This window comes from Patagioenas fasciata, chromosome 1, assembly GCF_037038585.1.
Source record: "Patagioenas fasciata isolate bPatFas1 chromosome 1, bPatFas1.hap1, whole genome shotgun sequence".
In the NCBI taxonomy this organism is placed as follows: domain Eukaryota; kingdom Metazoa; phylum Chordata; class Aves; order Columbiformes; family Columbidae; genus Patagioenas; species Patagioenas fasciata.
Window position 1 is genome coordinate 119,494,834 of NC_092520.1, and position 19,259 is coordinate 119,514,092.

Consider the following 19,259-nt stretch of genomic DNA (forward strand, 5'->3'; position numbering starts at 1 on the left):
GAGACTGGACAACACCCTCAGACACATGGCGTGAACTGTGGGGTTATCAAATGCAGGGACAGGAGTTGGACTCGGTGATTCTTGTGGGTTCCTTCCAACTCAGGACATTCTATGATTCTATGACTCTAAAAAGGCCCATCTGATGCTGGCAGGTCTCTTGCCACACTAGAGCAGTCAGGGAATAGTGGTCCTGTGATCCTGGGGATAGGTATAAATAGATTTGCATTCTCAAAACATGACGGGGTACTTCTTAAGTTATAGAGTTGTAAATAACTTCCTAGAGCCTAAGGTACTGTCACCTTGGTGTTTGCAGTCAATTAGATTAAACTGGAACTTAATTTACAATAAAAGAGAATCCATTATATGTGCTCTACAATCTTAAATTAAACTACAAACTAACATTGAAAAACACACTTTTAGGTGATTAAGTACCTCCAGCAACAGCACAAATGGAACATTTTAATAGAAATTGCATAGTGGTTCACCTTATATCGCATTTCCTCACCAGACTTGTCTAGTAAGAACTTGTCTCCAGCAGCAAGAGAGAAGAGACGAGCCGTGGTTGTACATCCATGATGCACATCAAATGAGAACATTGCAGATAACTATTGATGAACTCATGGATAATCCTGAAGGAGCTGGAAGTGTTCAGCTCTGCCTTGAATCTTAGGTCAAAAATGGTTACTTGTCTTTGAAGAGCAATTGCTTCTTTAGGAAGGCTCAGCAAGCAGAAACCATCATTACTACTTAATGCAGTTCTTCAAAGCAAAATGTCAATAGCATCATTCTCTTTGTGAAGAATGAATTTTGTATTGTTTTCTTTTGTGATATTCTGCTTGTAACTGTCATATTAATTCAGCATCCGTTTCTCCAGTTGGCAGTTCACACTGTATAGAGAGTGTAGATTATATTATCTTTTATCAGCTTTTTTTCTGATACAGGCAGAAAGAGTTTGGCTGTTGTAGTGCTTAATTAACATTGCATTGAGTACTGCAGTGTTATTCGTAAATCTTTGAAATTCCAGTATAAAGAATGAGAATGTTTGTCAGGAGAATCTTTTCAGTACTTTCTGATGGCAGAAAAAGAGAATTTACTTTTTCTCCCAGCTTTCATATACGACCAGTTTTTCACAGCAAGAACTGTTAAAGCTGCTCTTGTATAACTTCTGTGGCCACTTAACAATGGTACTTTCACCCTGTTCTTCTCCTGCCTCCTGCTCAAGCTCAGGGCAGCACGTGAAGTGCCTGCTCAGTGAAGCTAAGTGTGGTCTGTATACTCCTTTTCTCTTTGCCACTTGTTACAGCCACCTCGGGCTTGGGAAGAGCTGCGTTTGGGCAGAGAGTAACGGGTGCTGGGAGTAAGTCGAGTGCTCGTTCCACACTGAAATCACATGATGGCAAATCTGGGAATTCCTGCTTCATTTATGAGTGTGCACAGGATGCAATGTCACTCTCTCCCCATCCAGAGATGCTTACTACAAAGGACTGAGCTGAATTCCACAGCAACAAAGTCATTTACCCAAATAAACTCTCCATTTGGAAAACACCAGACATCTTGCAGCTTCCTCAGATGAAACATTTCTTCTATTTTTAACATCTGTACACCTTCATTTCTTTTTTTCTTTTTCATTTTAGAGGTTTTTATTTTCAAACAAAAGAACCGCTTCAAGAATTCTTCAGAAAAGCAGGTAAAATGCATTTTTTTTCTACAATAAATGTTTTCTGGAATAGTTTAATGCATTTCTGTTATTTTGAGAGGAAGAGTTTTAATATGTGCAATAAAATATTACGTATTAAAAGTTATTCAAACTTTGCGATGCAGGGTCTCTGAACAGCATTTATATGTACCTGAGCATTCAGCATTTTAAAACGTCAATGAGCCACATAAGGTATATACTATAGTATTTAATAGTTCTTTTACTTAAATTTTCTTTTACCTTTACATTGTGTCAAACATTAACTTTCCCCTGAATATTAAATATATAAAAGACTGAACTTTCCTTAGATTGTAGATTCTTTAGGTACTCAAAATTACAGTGATTTTTAATGTGTTTTTTTTTTTTGTGCCTCTTATTTATGTGTAAGGGAAGTAGTTCAGGCTTACTTTTTGGGCTAGTCTGCAAAACATGAACCTTCATATTTAAAATCGATGTTTAGTTTTGTGTGTTGAGATAACACATTGATGTTGTGGAGTGAATACACGTCTCAAGTGAACTGACTTAATGAATAATGAATGAAGCAGGTATATGCTGCCATTACTTCTCTGAAGCATTGCTTTTCATGGATTTTACTCATCTTGGCTGTATTTGTAACAAGCTGTTGTGATTTTTCCAGTCATCTTGCTAGAGTAGTCTGCCAGCCAGAGAGCAGTCTGCTGATCGACAATGGGCTGATCTGTCCTGCACAGCCCTGCATTTGCTGCAGGAGGAAGAGGGTGAAACTATCCCACTTCCCAAGAGCTTGGGATGTTCCAAATTAGCTGCGAATGTTTGGTTTTCAATGAAACTTAAGGCAAGAGGTCAAGGAGACCTGTTACTTTAATGTAGCTGTATTTGCAGGGAGTGTGGGGGGGCAATACTCATATATACATATATTTTTGAGGATAAAATCTATTACTCATTTAAGACAGATGTTGAAGAGCTGCTGCTTTCAAGAGATGTGGTTCAACTGATATGTAGGATTTTTTTTTATTATTTCTTAATATAGTCATAGATGGAAAACAGATGCTTATTTGCTGCCTGAACTCTCACCAAAAAAGCTGGTGTTCCCACATGCTGCCGTCAGCATTCCTGGCACCTTCATGAGGGCAGCTCTTGAATTGTTGCTGAAAGGTTAGTTTTCAATGCAGACTTTGATCCATTGGTGGGAGGCTAAACTGGACCTCGTCAGTTGTCTGTTGAAGCATCCATGTGCTTTCTTCTGAGTTAAGCAGGTCACCCTGTATTAGTCTTAAACATCACTGGAACAAAGAAGGGAAACCGTGGATGTCGGAATTGCTGACATTTAGAGCTGAACAGGTCCTGACGAGTTAATGAGAAGATTTGTCTGGGTTATTGGCTTTTCCTACAGCTAAATCTAGGAGGAGAAATGGTTCCTCACCGCAAGGCTTTGGGGATGCTGTTTGAGTAGAAAGAGAAGAAATATTTAGTCTTGTGGTCATGTGAAACTGATGTCGAGGGACAAAAAGGCAAGAGCAGACTGTTAGTCTATGGGATTTGCATATGATTTTCCCTTCAGAAGGTGTGTTAAATAAAGCTATAACCGACCAGGAAAACTGAAATATTTAAACTTTTGCCCTCTTCTTCACTGGTAGAGAAAAAGGTACAAAAGGGATAAAACATATCACATAAGAAGAACCTTGTTAGTCTGAGACAATGCAACAATTATTTCTATAATGCTTCCCAATAACAATAGCTGCAGAAATACTGAGAAAATCCCCCACAGTCTGGTGATTTTTTTTTTTTTTCTTTCTGTGACTGGGTGCTTTTGCCAGATCACATTTTCCCCTGAGGATTAACTTTGAACTGCCAATTAAAAGTTATTGCTAAATCCTGTTACAGCAGAAAGCCTTCAGGTTCTTACTGTTAAGACTTGGCCGTTGTTACTCTCGCAGAATAGATTAAACTGCTGGAGTGTTGGTAAATTACTTTTGCAGACTAGCCACATAGCCAATATATTTTTTAGGGGAAGGGTAGCAGCTGTATTCAGTTCACGATATTTCACTCAATTAAAAACAAAGGGAAAAAAAAATCTGAATTTGAGAAAAGAGCAAATATCACCACATTGTGTTAACAGTGCATTAAATTTTGCCTATTGATACAGTGATAACTCCGTTTCTTCTTCAAGAGCTTTACAAAACCCCATCAGCCTGCCCTGCTTTGAAAAGAAAATGGCTGAAATCTGTGTACCAAAGGTTAGGTGACCTTTCCTACAATTTTTTGGCAATGGAGCTAGAACACTGCAGTAATCCTACTATTTTCTGAAAGGCACACGCTGTGTGTGTCACTGCTCTGAGTGGGAACAAATGGAGCATTATCTCAGAAACCACAGTGTGGTAATGGTTGGCAGATGTTTGCTTTTTTAATGTGGTCACTGTAGGATCATTACCCACTCTAAAACATGTGTGTCCAGCCAGGAACAGATAAAACAAGAAAGAAGAATGAACCCACTGATATTTTCATTTGCCTGAGAGAAGAAAAAAACCATTCTGTGTTCATTAGAAGAGCTACGTAGTGCTGCCAAAGTGATCCGTTCACTCCAAGATGTGTGGAAGACACTGTATTCAGCCATAAATCGACATTTTGGCTTTCATGTTCTTTGCATTTCCACATTTTAGCTCTGATCCTAGACCTGTGATCTTGTTGAAAATATTGAAATTCTTAATCTCTGCAGGAGTATAACCGCATCCAGCATTTTCCTGTCAAAAAGAGCAGAAAAAGTCTTTTTAAAGGAAAAATGATAGCCTGGAATGAAAGTTGCATTCCTGTTCAGGAAATGAGTGGATAAACCTGCTTCTTGCAGGGTACAGGATCTTCTTGTTGATTCATGAAATTTTCTAGCACACATTAACTTGTTTTGAAGCCATCTTCATGACACCTATTGAGAGACTTAGGCTGGCAGAAATCCTTTTGCAGCATTTAGTAGGTTTAGGTACTATATCTGTGGTATTTCAGGAGCCTATAAAAAAGAATAAAAGAAGTACCAAAGAAAGGACTTCGATAATTGGTAGCACCGGGCACAGTGGAGATTTCTGGGGCTCTGGTGCAAAAGGTACCTGATCCAGGGGTTGTTGAATTCTCATAAAAGACTCTCATTAGCTATGGGACAATGGTATGGAGGCATCTGTCCACAGGTTTTTTTTTTGTCTGCTTGCCATTTTCCAGCCTTCCCCCTCACGGACAGCAGGTAGCCTTATCTTCTTCCATGGTCATATGTCACTGCAGAGGAAGTATCAGCAGACTCAACACTGTAGAGTTCTCATTTGGTGCTCATTGACTCTTACTAGCTTGCATAGACACATGACTTCTTTTACTCTCTTGGGAGGGCTAATTATTGTTGCATTTATCTGATCTATGAAACTACCAGCATGCTATGCTTGAGGTCTTCTCTAACCATTTCTCTTCTCTGACATGAACTGCTTGCAGCAGAGAACTTCACCTCTTTCACACATATCATTACAGTTATTAGTTTAATTTGACATAAAAAATCGATCTGCTACGTTTCTGTTTTAGTTAAATAAAGCATCTTGGCATGATGGGCCTTATAACTTGTAATTTCAAAACTGATAACAGCATTGATTATTCTTTTTCAATAGATTGAGCTATGATGTCTCTGGTTGCTTCACACAAAGGGACAGCAGGGTATTTTTGTTTGTTGGTTGTTGTGTTGTTTTGTTTGTTTGTTTGTTTTGTTGTCGTTGTTTGTTTTTTTCCCCTGCTAGCTCCCAGCTATTGAATTCTGCTTAGCCCCAACAAAACTTTCTGCTAATATTGCTGTGGTGTTGCAGCTTGCAGCTCAGCCACGGAAGGTCTGGATTTGGGGAATGAGTTTGTGCCTTATTCAACTACTGCCGCAGCTGGGCTGCAGTTCTCAGCAGCCTCACAGAGGTTGCTCACACAGAGCTCTTCTCCCTCAGGATTAGAGTTGGTGCCATCAGTGTTCCCTGACTGAAATAATGACCCCTGAGAAATGTTTAGTCATATATCATGGAGAGAGACTTGCTCGTGCTGGGGTGCTCTGGGGCTGTCCCAAAGCCAGAGGCTTGTTCTGGTCTCAGGCCTTACATTGAACTATGAGGTGTTTTCCATTATTCACGAGGTCGTTTGTTAAAAATCTCATTTTTATTTATCTGTTGTCAAACCAGAAGGAACTGAAGCATACACTTCCCTCCCAGTCCGGTGTCAGAAAGCCAATACAGTTACATGATTTCTTTTGGATTTGTGATTAGCGTGGATTTGTTAATCACTGCACAGGGAAGCGGTTGCCCCAGGAGGCACAAGGCACAGCTGGGGTGTATTTAGGTCTGTGTGAGGAGCAGCAGCAGGGTGAGCACAGCAAAGGGCCTCTTCCAGCTGCATGATGAGGGAGCAGCTTCAATGGGGATGCAGGAAGTTCAATGGAAGGGCGTGTGTTTGAAACTAAATCAAAGCAGAAATGTAAGTGGCGCCATTCCCTATTCCTTGAACAGCCCCAAAGAGTGTTTATGGGTGATTTTCCCTCTGAAAGAGCTTCAGCGGAGTAATGAAATGCAGAATTTTGTAATTGCTTGTCCTAGAAATACATTTTTGCTGCGTGTTTGCAGGTTTATAAGTTTGTAATTTCATTTTTGAGCAGAACACCTCCATTGGTTAAAATGCTTAATGGAAACTGTATTTAAGTCATAAACGCCACAAATATTTAAGCTTTTTTTTTTACACGTTCTTGTGAACGGGGCAGTGTTGAAGGTGAAAAATGCCAGAAGATACAAATTGGAGAGATGTTGCAGCTGTTCAGGATCTAGCACTAGTCTCAAACTACTACTACTCTTAAAGCGCAGCCTCTCCTATGCCCAACATTAATTATAACCTATAGTCATGTGCATAGCTGAGGCAATATCTCTTCATCTGTAGAGACATCATCCAATAATTGTATTACTATGAAGGAGCCATTTCTGTGTTTGCAGATCTGTCTCTAGTGAGTGATCTTTGTGAACAGTGTCTGTTAATTTTGGTCATGGTTGCTTTTTGCAAGGAGACTTAATTTCAGTTCCTAGTAGAATTCATGTTATAGAAGCTGCTGCAAATTTCACAATACTGTGGAGATTTCATGATAGATGAATAGCATAGAAAAAATTTACATCAAGCTAACCAGAGTTCTTTAGACAGAAGTATGTGTCATTTATCATCAGTAATGTTGATACCATAAAGCACTTTTGAATATTTGCCATTTGTATTTAGGAATGTATGCAGGAAGATGTCTGGTTATGGGGGTTGTTTAAAGCAAGAACAGTTTCAACTTTTTAGTAGCTCTGGCAATATGTTTTCTTTTAGCTTTTCAAAGACACAATGCACCTTCATAAACCTATTAATTATCTTCTAATTTCCTGATTAGGTAATAAAAATTTCTTGTTCCATCTCATCAGTAGCAGGGAGAATTTTACCTGGCAGTCATGAAGGGCACTGGGCTAATTACAGGGCCTTCAATACAAATATCACAGAAAAATTGTAAAAAAAAGCCAAAGTGAGCCTTGGGGTAAATGTGAATGAGACAGCTGTGTGCCTTAGAGCTAAAGCTCCCGAAAATCGACGAGGGAGGGAGAGGCAGAGACACTTCAGCAGTGCTTCTGTAGGAAATGAAGCAGTTGGACACACTCACTAATAAGCACAAGGAAACTTACTAGGAGAGCCTTAACTACCCTCAAACACGGCTCAAGCTTCAGACAAAGACCTGACTTTTTAAACAATAAACTCAATCTGGTAGTCTGTTGGAAGCAAGAGGCCCTTAATTTTTTGTGCTGACATCTTCTATTTGCTTTTATAACTGCTAACACTTTTTTTTTTTTTTTTTTTTTTTCAAAATTGACACTTTTGTTCCTGTAAGCCCTTGCTTGGTTTACTTTAAAATTTTATAGCACACCAAATGGGACTCATTTAATTTACAAACTCTTGTTTCACCCTGAAGAAACAATTTCCCATTGAAATTATTTTTTGTGGTCCATTGCACTAAGAAGCTCAGAAGCACAGGAGAAGAAGTGCTTGACTATTGTCAGTAGTGGAAAATTATCTTTCATCTGAGCTGGAGATCGGCAAACTTGCTGTCCATGGATGACCCTTCATGCAACAGTTGTAGGGAGGCTCTGGTAGAGCAGGCAGTCGGGGCAGATTGGTGTAGGAAATGGGGTTTTATTCATAAATCCTCATCTCCTCAAACAGTGCGTTTTGCATCCAGTTACTCCTCAGACTGTCTGTGTCTAACCAGGAATTCCCCGTTGCCATCTGAGGAACTTTACATAACGGTCAGGCCGGTCAGCTGAGATGCAAGCGTCAGCCAAACGCTCTCGCTGCTGTCATGTGCGCTGGGGCCTGACCCTTGCTTGGTACTGCTTGCTACAGGCATCGCCAGCTTGTTTTAAGCAAAGATAGAATCATAGAATAGTTTGGGATAGGAAGAACCTTTAAAGGTCATCCAGTCCAATCCCCCTGCAACAAGCAGGAACATCTTCAACTAGATCAGATTGCTCAGAGCCCTGTCCAGCCTGGCCTGGAATGTCTCCAGGGATGGAGCATCTACCACCTCTCTGGGCAACTTGGGCCAGTGTTTCACCACCCCCAGTGTAAAAATTTTTTCCTTCATGTCTAGCCTAAATCTCTCCCCTTTTAGTTTCAAACTCTTCAAGTGGAAGAGGAGAGTTTATAGATTGTGGAAGAAGGGACTGGCCACTTGGGAAGAATATAAGGCTGTTGTCAGAGGGTGTAGGGAGGCAACTAGGAAAGTTAAGGCCTCCTTAGAATTAAACCTGGTGACAGGAGTCAAGAACAACAGAAAGAGCTTCTTCAAATACGTGGCAGATACAACTAACATCAGAGGCAATGTAGGCCCACTGATGAATGAGGTGGGTGCCCTGGTGACAGAAGATACAGAGAAGGTAGAGTTACTGAATGCCTTCTTTGTCTCTGCTTACTCTGCCGGAAGCTGTCCTGAGGAGCCCCATACCCCTGAGGCCCCAGAGGAAGGCAGGACAATGAAGGAGTTTGCCTCGGTTGATGAGGACTGGGTTAGGGAGCAATTAAGCAATCTGGACATCCATAAATCCATGGGTCTGGATTGGATGCACCCACGGGTGCTGAGGGAGATGGCTGAGGTCATTGCTGGACCACTCTCCATCATCTTTGCCAAGTCTTGGGAAACGGGAGAGGTGCCTGAGGATTGGAGGAAAGCAAATGTCACTCCAGTGTTCAAAAAGGGCAAGAAGGAGGACCCAGGTAACTATAGACCGGTCAGCCTCACCTCCATCCCTGGGAAAGTAATTGAACAACTTATCCTTGGTGCCATCTCAAAGCATATCAACGATAAGAGGGTCATTAGGGGCAGTCAACATGGCTTCACCAAGGGGAAATCAGGTTTCACCAACCTCATCGCCTTTTATGAGGACATAACGAGGTGGATGGATGATGGCAGAGTGGTGGATGTGGTCTACCTTGATTTCAGTAAAGCATTTGACACAGTCTCCCACAGCATCCTTGCAGCTAAACTGAGGAAGTGTGGACTGGATGATCGGGTAGTGAGGTGGACTGCGAACAGGCTGAAGGAAAGAAGCCAGAGAGTTGTGGTCAATGGGACAGAGTCTAGTTAGAGGCCTGTATCTGGTGGAGTGCCTCAAGGGTTGGTACTGGGGCCAGTACTATTCAATATATTCATCAACAACTTGGATGAGGGAATAGAGTGCACCATCAGCAAGTTTGCTGATGACATGAAACTGGGAGGAGTGGCTGACACGCCAGAAGGCTGTGCTGCCATCCAGCAAGATCTGGACAGGCTGGAGAGTTGGGCAGGGAAAAATTAAATGAAATATAACAAGGGCAAGTGTAGGGTCTTGCATCTGGGCAGGAACAACCCCAGGTTCCAGTATAAGTTGGGGAATGATCTATTAGACAGCAGTGTAGGGGAAAGGGACCTGGGGATCCTGGTGGACAGCAGGCTGAACACAAGCCAGGACTGTGCCCTTGTGGTCAAGAAGGCCGATGGCATCCTGGGATGTGTTGGAAGGGGGATGGTTAGTAGATCGAGAGAGGTTCTCCTTCCCCTCTACTCTGCCCTGGTGAGACCACACCTGGAATATTGTGTCCAGTTCTGGTGCCCTCAGTTCAAGAAGGACAGGGAACTGCTGGAGAGAGTCCAGTGCAGAGCCATGAAGATGATTAAGGGAGTGGAGCATCTCTCTTATGAGGAAAGGCTGAGGGAGGTGGGTCTCTTTACCTTGGAGGAGACTGAGGCGTGACCTTATTAATGTTTACAAATACATAAAGGGTAAGTGTCAGGAGGGTGCAGCCAGGGTCTTCTTGGTGACAACCAGTGATAGGACAAGGCATTACAGGTTCAAACTGGAACACAGGAGGTTCCACTTAAATTTGAGAAGAAACCTCTTCTCAGTGAGAGTAACAGAACACTGGACCAGGCTGCCCAGGGGGGTTGTGGAGTCTCCTTCTCTGGAGACATTCAAAACCTGCCTGGACACATTCCTGTGCAACCTCATCTAGGTGTTCCTGCTCTGGGAGGGGGATTGGACTGGATGATCTTTTGAGGTCCCTTCCGATCCCTAACATTCCGTGATTCTGTGAAAACCATTACCACTCGTCCTGTTGCAGCAAGCCCTGCTAAAAAGTCTGTCCCCTTCTTTCTCGTAAGCCCCTTTTAACATCTTTGTGGGCAGGCTGGGGCCCAGCCTCTGGTGTAGCTTCAGGTGTTGGCTTGTGAGGATGGGGTGGAGGATAAACTTTTCAGAAGTGCATTGATGAAAGACAGACCTAAATTAGTTTTGACACCTCCCCTTGCAGATTATTGGGATATACCCAGTTCTACCTATGCCCTTCCAGATAGAGAATTAAGTGTCTGGTCCACAGAAAATGTGACACTTTGAAACATTTACCATTGATGTTGAGATGAAATAAAGAATCCAGGAATAAGAGGCAGATGAAGACTCCCTTAAGGACAGCCTGGTGGTTGCACTGATGAGCTTGGCCACAGGAGACAAACTCCACATCTGTGTCTCCCATGGGACAGAACACATGGTCTACTGGGAGTCCACTCCCCTCTCACAGTGGATTCATGTACTCAGGGAGTGCCTGGCCCAAATACTGGGTTACTTTGGGCACACCAGCTGATAGCAGCACCCTCATCTATCATCTACCTCACCCAGCTTTGAAGCCAGGCCTCATTTGAGCAGGGGCTGGACTAGGCAATCTCCAGAGGTCACTCCCAAGTGGGATTGTTCTTGATTCTGTGTCCTCCTTCACAGTGGAGCTTTAGATGGTTTCAGATCTTCTGGCAAGGAAAGAAGCTTCAAGCTGCATCTTACCCACAGGAAGTGAATGCACTGACCACAGGCTGCCCAGTCTCCTTTTCTCTGACCCAAGAGATAAACAGGAACTGGTGTAATCAACCAGTTTGTAGAAACTAGTGCAACTCCAACAGCTTGTCCTGGTAGATATGAGCAGCAGAATACCCAAAGTCAGGTCAAATGCTGGGCTGGAGGGTCATTCAGATGCAAAATTTGTTTTAGACCAGAGATTTTAATCCAGCTTCTCTTTATTCCCAATGACCCCTTAGTCTTTTTGATGCTTTAGGGTCCCTCTTTCAGCCTGGATTTAAGCAAAATGTCTGCAGTTGTCCAGTAAAAACCTTCTTCTAATAAAATATCATTTGCAATGAAGTGTCATTGACCAGGAGCTCTTTGCAACATGAATTTTTGAATACTTGACATTTTCATGGGTTCAAAAGGTGGCTGGACCTGTTCACGCTATGGAAGCCCAACAAGGGCCATGGAGAACAAAGCCACCATCACCTGCTCAGGAGGTGCAATTCCTTGGAGACCGGGGAAAGCAGGACATGGGACTTGGGGTGAGGGAGAGTCGCTCCGAGCTACCCTGGGATGGCCCATCTGGAAGAGTGGCCTTGGCTGTCAGTGAACAGATTTGCTGAGCTGTGCCTTAACCTTAATCTTAATCTTGCTGTGTTTCAACAGCAACACTGTCGCTCTTCCTCCACAGACCACATCCTAATGTGATCATGTATCTTATTGACAGTCTTACAACCTAATCTACGTGTTTTATGGAATAAATGTCTCTGCAAACACTGACTTCAACTGAAGAAGAGAATGAAAGGAGAATTTCTTGTATTTACTGTTTTGTTAAGCTGCAGACTTTTCATTGCACATATAAGTTTGGGCAGCAGCTAGCACATCATGCTTGTGCCTGCCTCTGAGCAATTTTCCTAGCTGAATAAAAATGAAAAACAAGAAATGAAAGGAGATTAGAACAAGTAAATGAGAATTTAGAATGAAAACAGCATCTTCTTTGAAAAAGTACATATAATAAGCACACATAAACACTTACAATTAGAACTTTAATTTGCTTTAAGAATTTAATGGCTGTTACTCTGTGTCTGTATCCTTAATGACCCCTGACGGGTTAGCATTTCATAGGGAGGGACTGTTGGGCTGTTAGGAGACACTCCTTCCCTCCCAAACATTGTACAATGCTGGAGCATTTTTCTCCTGAAGAGGGAAGCTGAGTAATTTCAGTGAATAATATGGTCTTTGATATCAATGAATACTCTAATGGCTTTTTTAAAGCACTGTGTAGTAATGAATTTTGTTCTTTTTCTTCTTGACATTTTCTGTGCGGCATCCTTGTTAGCTCCCAAGACCCATTAAGCAGTGAACTTTTTCATACCATCCATGACAATTTTATCTGGATTTGCCCTGGCGAAGAGAATGCTTTGCGTTAGTCCCTCCTTGGAGGCAGTTGTTCAGGTGTTCTTAACAAATGGTTACAGCTATAAGTTTGTAGTTTTTCTCTTTGGGATGTGGGTGCTCATTATTTTTGCACACATTTTCGTATTCCACCACACTACTTACTAACACAGATGTAGCCACAGACAGCTTAGTACTTTTGTCTTCTTTTATTACTTTTCAGGATACCAGTCAGGGCAGGGTGATATATGAGATATCGTAACATGCTTCTGTTCCTGCCTTCTCCTGGCATTTTTCCAGCCCAGGATAAATGTTGTGTTTCTCTCTTTATTAGGTCAGTTCTCTAATATCTCTCTGTGGCTATGCTGACAAGAGCTCTTGCTTCCCTTTTAAACTGTCTGTATGTAATGCAGTTGATGTTTCAGCTCCTAATAGAAGAGCAAAATCTCTGAAATACTTTCACCAGGCAAACTATGCTTTGCAGGAGCACTGGACGTTTTAGCTAGAGGCCAAAAAAATCTGTTTGTCAATAATTTAAGTGGTATCTGGCCATCAAAGAAGTGGAGTAACTTCACATACTAACACAACACCTAACTTAGTCTGGGGTTGAACAGGGACTCAGTGTATCAGGAGACAATCCGTGCACACTCTGTTTTCTGCTTTCAAGGAATTTTTTAGCAGGTATGTGCTAATTTTTGCAGTATGTCACTCAGTCACCTGTATTTGGCTGACATGGGGTGTCTTTGTTGTGTACACACACTCTAACACCCGTAAGTGCCCAACATATGAAGGTTATAACTTCAGAGTGTATATCTTTATAAAGGCTGCGTGGTCATAACTCCCTGTGAATACCACTTTCTGCTAACATTATCTGTGCATCAGATTTCATTACATGGCTCTTCTCTTATCTTGGACATACAGGCTGTTTGAGTGCTAGAACTCAGTGTATGTGGGTAAGTCTCTGTAAGGAAGTCATCCTAGGTGACATGTTGAAGGTCCTGATGAAACTCCTGCATGTACTGAAGATTTTATGACTGATGATGTCAGCAGTGACTCTCTTTTTTCCATTCCCTCCCACTGTTCCTCATAGCATTTTTTTTTGCATCTCTTTCTTATATCTTAGTGTTTATAGCTTAAGTGGGCTTAAGTCTCAAATCTGTCACAACATAACGTGCTTCAGCTTCACTAACTTAAATGCTCCAAATTAATTATAGTAAACCAGGTCATTTGCATGCATGTAGGAACCACAATGAAGCTAAGTCATTGCAGTCTGACTGAAACTATGAAGCCACAGACAGCTTCATTTTGATTTCAGAAGTGTAGATTTTTCTGTTTTGCCAGGGGTACGAAGAAGGAAATATTTGCCACTGACTTCAACAGGGACAAATTTATTCTCATTTCAAGGAAAGGAAGGTTTCATCTGAAGTATTTTCCTAAAGCAGCTCTGGGATATGAACACCCAAAGAAGTTATTGGAGGAAGAGTTACCGTTTGAGACGGAATGTGTCTGATGTTTTGCAGCAGGTGCCCCTGCGGTCACCCGTCTCCAGGTCTGACACAGAGGTCGCGGTGAGGACGGTCAGAGGGGCAGCACTGGGGGCAGAGCCAGCACACCGTGACCACGTTCCCAGCTTCACGGTGATAATGTGCTTGTATGTTCCCATCCACAGATTGTCATCTCACAGCTCATGATTTCTGCTTTGCTAGCTTCAGGTGCTAGCCGGTCAGGGGGCAGCTACTACCTGGTAGTTGTTGTGATGGACATGATTTTTTTGCTCCAGTTCTTATGCAAATGTTTCTGGATATGCATTTCCTATGGATAACAGCACAGCAAGTCTGACATTGTCCTCAGTAAAATATTTTCCTGTACCTTCTTTCTCTGATCAGCTGGAAAAAAAAGGTCTGAGACCTACAAAACCCTCTGACAGCATGAAGCCATTTACCTTGTACAAAATCCCTTGGGCTTAGAGCAGGAAGGAACGGAGCTGGACTGGCAGTCCTGACTCTCTCTTTGCCTTATGTGCTTGGTGCAAACAGGAGTAAATGTACTAGGGATACATTTTCAATTTGCAACAGAATATTTTACTCTTTGCCTGGCTGATCACAGACAACATTGCTGCTGATGGACTTGCAATACTGCTGTGTCTTAAGACTGTTTTAATCTCAAATGACAACAAATTTCAAATGTCTGATGAGATGAAGTTTATTGATACAGTGTTTAGATGCAGGAGATCTGAGACAGAGGTTTTAAAAGGTTTTCTTGGGGCTACCCAAGATTTTCGCAGCACTGACCAGAGGTGACATGTTTGGGCAGGTAGGGCTCCCATTTAAGCCCCTGCCCTCGCTTCCTCAAACTGCACATGCTGGTTGGTGTTTATTTCTCATGCAGGTATCAGTGATGTGAAAAGCGTGATGTGAAGGCTTTTGAGTTTATGATCTCTGTCTCTCTTGGGAGGACCTGGCAAAGAGAAGGCTTTGAGGGGATCTTAGTGTTGTCTTCAACAGTCCAAGGTGGTTATAGAAGAGATGGATCGGGGTTCTTCTCAGAGGTGCATGGTAAAAGGCAAGAGGTGACAGACACAAGCTACAGTAAGAAAAATTCTGCTTGTATGTGAGGGATTTTTTTTCTCAAGCTGAGAGTGGGTTAGCACTGCAACAGGCGGAGTGAGGCTGAGAAATCTCCATCCTGGGAAATATTCAAAACCTGGCTGGACAAAGCCCTGAGGAACCTGGATTCATTTTGGTACTAGCCTTGGTTTGGGCAGGGTTTGGGCTAGAAGACCTTTACAGGTCCTTTCCAATCTGAATTATTGTATGGTGCATATCACATAATTATGTGAGACAGCAACCTGCTCTGAGCTTTTTACCCCTATTCTGAGTGTTAAAAGGAAGCAAAGCCACTCAGCGCTTATTTCTTGGGTGCTGAGGAACAGGAGCTCGCCTGGAGAAGCGAAGCTTCTTCCTGGCAGTGCAGCTGCCTGAGGCAAATGACTGTGGGTCCCACTGGCCTCGCTGAGCTCCCCTTAGGAGCAAGGGTCCCGGGTTCTTCCCAAGGAGAAGAAGCTGGGGCTGAGGTATTTCAGGTTTGGAACAAGAGCTGGGCTGATGAGAGGAGCCCATAATAAAAGCCCCTCTCTGGCATGGGCTGTTGGAAGGTATTTTGGCAGGTTCAGCAGCTGAGGGCTGGGAAGGCACCATCACTCATTGTCAGCAGCTTCCTTCTCCTCAGGGTGGGTGAGGGATCTGCTCCACCGTGGCTGCAGTCACGAGGAGCAAAGATCTGGAGATGACTCGTTGGCTACAGGGGCTCAAAGAGAAAGATTAGTCACTTCTTCTCCTCCCTTGAGGGGTTTGTTTTGAGAGTTTTCTGCTCTTACTACTGGAAAATCCAATTAAAATATAATGTCTGGCTAAACTTGGAATTTTCATCGCAAAAGCACAACGAGCTCTTTGCATTTTGTATGTCTCTCAACTAATGAGTTCTCCCCTTTTATATGGAAGCTCTGAAGGCAGATTTTTATCTTCTTTTTTTTTTTTTTATTGTTATTAAGAAAGGAAAAAGTCTGAGTACAGAACATCTCAGACATCCTGCCCATGTCAAGGGCTGCCAAAGCATGTGGAGTGTGATTACAGCTTCCTATTTCACTGCTGAAGTGGCTCTATAAATAACAGTGTTCAATGAAAACTGCTTTTTAAGCATGAATATGTACAAAAAAATCTCAGTAACTAGATGCCATTTTTTCTTTTTTTTCTTTTTTTTTTTTTTTTTTTTCCTCTAAGCCTCCTAAACGTTTTATAGGTCCAAAAGGAACAGATTGCTGTAGGCATTCTTGAAACATCTTTTTCTACTGTGGTAATAATTTCCATTTTACCTGGTTGTTATCAAAGATCTGTAAAGACAAGATCTAAAAAAATTTCTGTCGATATTGACACTGATTCATTTCCTGAGCTGAAAAATTAAGCTCAAATGATTTTGAGAACATGGACTGAAATGAAGTTTGTACAGCCAGACTTTCATAGCACTAGGGGCTCAATGGGAACCCTTGACTCCAACTCCCATGCTTTTATTGCACACTTGCACATCTCAGCCAATTTTCCAAGCACTGGACTGAACAGCATGCCTCATCTGAGCAGGTCTCTCAGTGATAACTCTAGTTGAGAACACACTGCCAGGTTGCGGTCAAGGTTGCTGTCCTCAGTAGTTTGTTTCAGTAGTTAATCCTAAAAAAAAAAAAAAAGTCATAAAAATTGTGCTGTGTTTCCTGTTTGAATTTATTTGGCTTCACCTTCCAGCCATCAGTTCATGTCATGCCATGTTCACTCACTGCAAGAGCGTTCTAATACCACATGTTTTCCCTCTGTGAAGGTGGGCCAGTAACTGAGCCATTGCTCCATTATTTTTCTTTTTTTTTTGACAAATGGGACAGATCCAATACCTTTGGTCTCTCTTGCAGTAGAGCATTTCTCCAGCCCTTGAATTATTTCATTATGTTTTTTTTCTGCACTGCCTCCCTTCTTCCAAGTTCCTTTCCAAAAGGAGAGCCCCTGCACTGTACCCAGCATTTAGCGGGTAACAAATTCTGACATGGAGGGAAAACAACAATCTCCGTTCCTACCCACTATTTGGACTTACGTCTTCAAGGATTACATTTTTCCTTTTTGCTACATGGTGCAGGAGATTGCAGTCTATCTGTTTAACGCCAGAACATTTTGCAGAGCCATGGCTCCTTCCTGTGTAACTTCGTTTTCTGTAAATAGGCTGCATTTCTAGATTTTAGGCCTATTATTTGCATAGATCTATTTGCAGAGATGCTTGTTCTAAATGGACCCAGATGACTGCCTTAACACCAGTTTATAATTATAAAAAATACAGATGGCAATGTTGCCCATGGAACAAAAGGTATCTCAATAATTCTAGGGCATATAACCTGAAGCTAAAAGTGTCTGTATTTTCAAAGAGAAACTTCTCACAATAGGTCAAGGCAATGCAATACTTGGGCTAAGCAACTGTTACTGTTTTTCCTTACATTTTGAAAGGGAAGAAGTTATGCATTCTTTTACACGTGCTTTACATATATTTATCAGTCATTCACAGATTATAGACACCTTTTCTCCTTTTCATGTGGATTGGTTTTGTTTTAGCCACTTATTCTCTGCTCTAGAAATCAACTCAGAGGTCCAGTTCCTTGGCTTTATTGAAACAGAGGAGAAACTAATTATTCTTTTTTTGGTAAACAGATTATTCTGCCTCCACCGACAGACTGCTTAAAGTCCCATATGTCAGAAAAAAGTGTTTAAAATACAGAATGCAACACATCTCATGAATACTTTGAAAAAAGTTGAATGGAATAAATGTAACTTTTTTTGGATTTTTTGCTAAGCTACAACTCTGAGTATCAGAGAGACTCAATTTGCTTTCTAATAACTGATATTTAGCTTTAAAATACAGACTACTTGAATGTCAGAGAAAGTTAATAATATAGAATTCTTTGTTACTCTGTTAACTCAGAACTATTTCTGCTGTAACATTTGTGAACTTTGATAAATGGAAAGAAGACTATTTTATGTAACAATTATCCAAAATCTAGTGGTTACTTTACATTAAGCAAAAGAAACAAACCTCTGCACTTTGATATGAAGTTCATACACACGTGACTAATATGTTTCCTAGAGTATAATCCATGATTAAAGACTTTGGGATGTGTGGAATTATCTAGGCATTGTCTTCCACTTTCTTATGACTGCTAGGGTGAGATTTCCAAACTGTACTGGGGTAGAGAGAATTTTGTATTTCAGTGAAATATCTGCAAAGCTTAGACAGGTCAAGTTATCTCTTTGAAGATAATAGCTCTTATTCCTACCAACCCCAGCATTCATTTACACTGCTTTGACTGTGAGAAGAGGTTTTAGAGTAAGTGCAAATGTATCTTTCTCTAGCTTTATGGTAGGGAGAAGAGTCATTAGTGTGAGTGCCAGGCCCAACAGTTCTGTCTCCTTTCCCCTTCTTATTTGTACCTGTGTCCCACAGTCTTATCTCCAGAACATAAGGATAGGGATCAAGAGCAGAGTGGAGCCAATTGTCACACAACAAGATGATAGTTTCTTCCAGCCTTCTGCTGAGCTCTGAGACCTGCAAATTATATTTTTCAGTAGCTTCACATTCTTCAGTAGGGATTTCTGAAGGGATAGTGTGATGATGGAGGGCTAGAGCTAGAGATGAAAGAGACTCATCCAAACTTTTTGAAAGCTTGGAGCTGGCTGTGCCCATGGGTCTGCCCTGGCACAAAGTGAGCACAATGCTCACGCACGCTCGGGGCAGCTCGCTTGCAGCCAGTGTGCTGCCCAGCATGACAGCCAGCGTCACCGTGTGAAGTCTTCTCTTTCATCTGAGTTGTTAAAGGCTAAAAAACGTTGAATGAGAATAAAGAAGGAAAGGGAAACGTGGGTGCGCATCTTCCTCCCCCGCTTTGTTTAACCATCATGATGTTGTGTTGCTCTGTTGGTCAGTGGTGAGTTTTTGATTGTATAAGGCTGTCATGTCACGTTGGACTTAGTGTTCGAGAGCCAAAAATACTCAAGGGGCTGAAGGATCATGTGGTTATTTTTCCAGCCAAATTTCCCTCAGATCTTTAAGCAGCTGTTTCAGAAATGCATTCTTCCTGCAGACCTTCTGGAGACTTGGAGGGATTCACAGAAGGGCTCACTAATGACTCTTCTGTGCAGTGAACTTTCTGCCCAGGAAGGTGCTGTCTTCTGCCAGTGCCAATGAACGTAATCATTCATCAGGGACAGTTTAAGACAATTGGAGCAGAG

At 41.9% G+C, this 19,259-nt stretch overlaps 1 protein-coding gene across 1 annotated transcript in view; it reads left to right on the plus strand.

Moving 5' to 3' along the window:
* Positions 1-1,330: 1,330 nt before the first annotated feature.
* The window catches only part of OCA2 (OCA2 melanosomal transmembrane protein), a 207,306-nt gene continuing 189,377 nt past the window's right edge, over positions 1,331-19,259 (plus strand). Inside the window, exon 1 of the mRNA XM_071803651.1 lies at positions 1,331-1,687. The gene's annotated coding sequence lies outside the window, so the exon portion shown is untranslated. The remainder of the gene's footprint in view (positions 1,688-19,259) is intronic.